The sequence below is a fragment of the Chionomys nivalis genome, chromosome 26 (assembly GCF_950005125.1).
Source record: "Chionomys nivalis chromosome 26, mChiNiv1.1, whole genome shotgun sequence".
NCBI lineage: Eukaryota > Metazoa > Chordata > Mammalia > Rodentia > Cricetidae > Chionomys > Chionomys nivalis.
The window spans coordinates 36,735,216-36,738,431 of NC_080111.1; positions in this window are offsets into that span (position 1 = coordinate 36,735,216).

Here is a 3,216-nt window from a genome sequence, read left to right on the forward strand (position 1 = left end):
CACTTAGGGATATTCTGTATCTTTGTCAGAAGTTGAGGTATGGGCTTTTCTTAACCCAAAGGCCAGTTCTGCCAAGAAGACAAGCTCCCAGTGGAGTGTCTTTGGTGCTCAACGTTCTCTCGGGAGTAGAGTGGTGTTGCCAGGAGTAATTGTGTCTCTTTGGCACAGAAATTTTAGGTTAGATTAAAGGCCATTTTCTACAGCTCTTTGAAGAGGCTGAAGATCATACTATCTATACTAAATATAATCTCTATGTAACTAAAAGACCTGATAAATTTAAAAATAAATATGACAAACATATAATTCTCAATACCTATCTAACTTTGAAGACTAAAAGAATAAACAACTGTGCAATATATGAAGACAATGATCTTCAACTGTAAACAATGTCATAGTATCAGAGGTAGAAATGTACAATGTAATATGGTAGATGTATCAATACAATATAGAAAAATTTATAAGCATACTCATACAAAAATAGAGGTAGGAACACTCACATTCAATATTCAACATGTCAATATACAAGAAACAGTACCAGTACAATTTTCTATAAACAATAATTCACAAATGCCAATCATCCCAAAAAACCAGTTACCCCCTTCTTCTTCCTCTTCTTCTTCTTTTTTTTTTTCAAAAAAAAAAATATCACCCCATCCCCTCAACCCTAAACCAACCATTAAAAGATGTCCCCAACCCTGAGGGCAAACTCTGTTGGGAGAGGAGATGTCGTCCTCTAAGATTGCTTCTAGCTGACATGGGGGCGACGTTCTTCTTAGGGGGTCCTATGAAAGCAAATGATGGTAAATTTCCAAATTAACCTTTGACCTAAGAAAATTGTAACTAGTCTCAGAGCGTTTTGAGAAGGTCCGACCAGAGTGTTGTCAAAAATGTGCACCATTCGAAATTGTCTCTTGTAGTTGGTACCAAAAAATAGGTCTAATATTAGCTCTTTAAAAAAAAAATTCATGACGTCATAAAAAACAGATGTAGTTGATGTTGTGGGGCCCCATCTTCATCCTGGAAACTTCAAAGATTACTGTAGGAAAATTTGTTGCTTGTTATGGGAAATTTAAACATTAACAACAAGGACATATACTGACAAATAAAGAAAGACACAGATATGAGGAAAAGCAAAGAAAGTTTAAGACATATATATATATATATACATATATATATATATATATATATATATATATATATATATATATATAAATTAATACTTACAGAACAAGTCCCTCCATCAGTAATTAAATATTAGGGGTACCTTAAATTCTTTGAAGATGGGTATTTTCCTGTGGAGATAAGAAGAGAACCCTGCCCCCAACCTATCTGTATTACTTACCATCAGTATGATTGCCATCCATGTGATTGAATTGTTATTTATCTTTCCCAACTGGATTCTCTTCATCAAAACGAACCTTTATCAATTTTGACGGAATCCACAATTTTTCCTGACCTGTGGAGACAAGAGCAAATCCCCTTCCCCAACGCAGCACATCTCCTGGCTTCCATTGTGAGGTCAGCACATCCTTGAAATAAACTGGTTGATTTAGTTCAGTAGACTTTTCCATTATCCAATGTCTTTCTGCAGCCGATGTTCCCTTCTCATTAGCGTTGAGGAAATTCAAGGTTAACAAAGCATTATGTAACCTATTTCTGGGGGTGTTTTCCACCCCTTTCTGTTTGTTCAACATATCCTTTATAGTTCGATTTGATCTTTCTATGACTGCTTGACCTGTAGGATTGTATGGTATACCTGTAACATGCTTGATATTGTAATAATCAAAAAACCGTTTCATTTTCCTAGAGACATAAGCAGGACCATTATCTGTCTTTATTTGTGTAGGTATACCCATGATAGCCATGACTTCTAATAAATGAGTGATAACTGAATCAGCTTTTTCTGAACTTAAAGCCGTTGCCCACTGAAAGCCTGAATACGTGTCAATGGTGTGATGAACATATTTTAATTTGCCAAATTCTGCAAAGTGGAACACATCCATCTGCCATATTTCATTCCTTTGGGTGCCCTTTGGATTAGCCCCTGCAGGCAGTGGCATTTGGTTATAGAAAGAGCAAGTAGGGCATTTCTTTACAATCTCCCTAGCTTGTTGCCATGTAATAGAAAACTCTTTCTTCAAACCTTTGCTCTTAACATGATGTTTTTTATGAAATTCAGAGGCTTGTAGCACACTACCAATCAATAATTGATCAATTTCTGCATTACCTTGTGCTAGAGGACCTGGCAGACCCATATGGGATCGGATGTGTGTTATGTACATAGGGCAAAGCCTGTTCCTAATCAAATCTTGCACCTGGATAAACAAAGAGGTTAGTTCTGTATCATCAGGTATAAATTAAGCAGTTTCAATATGTAAAATAACTCTTTCTGCATATTGTGAATCAGTAACTATATTAATAGGTTCTTTAAAATCCCTTAGCACCATAAGAATGGCATATAATTCTGCCTTCTGGACAGAATCATAAGGACTTTGTTCCACCTTACCCAAGTCTTCTGATTTGTAACCTGCCTTCCCTGATTTATTGGCATCAGTATAGAATGTACGGGCTCCAGTTATTGGAGTATCACGGACGATTCGAGGAAGGATCCAAGAAGTTCTCTTTATGAAGTTAAGCCTCTTGCTTTTTGGATAGTTGTTATTAATGTCTCCCAAGAAATTAGCACAAGCTCTTTGCCATGATTCATTATCTTCCCATGATTTCTTTAGTTCATCAGCAGTGAAAGGCACTATAATTTCTGCTGGGTCTATGCCTGCTAGTTGACGAGGTCTCAACTTGCCTTTTATAATTAACTCAGAGACTTTTTCTACATAAGTTTTCAGTTTTTTATTTGGTTTATGTGGTAAAAAGATCCATTCCAAGATAATATCATCTCTCTGCATTAAAATTCCTGTAGGGGAAATTTTTGATGGTAGTATGACGAGAATACAATCAAGCTCTGGATTTACCCTATCCACATGTGCCTGTTGTAATGTTTCCTCAATCATCGTCAGTTCCTTTTCTGCTTCAGCTGTTAATTCTCTGGGACTGTTTAAATCTTTGTCACCATCCAAGGTTTTGTTCAAATGAATTATTAGATCAGGTGTTATCCCAATAGCTGGCCGTAGACTGGAAATGTCCCCTAATAGTCTTTTAAAGTCATTAAGCGTCCGTAGGCGATCTCTCCGAATTTGTGCCTTTTGTGTCTTAATTTTT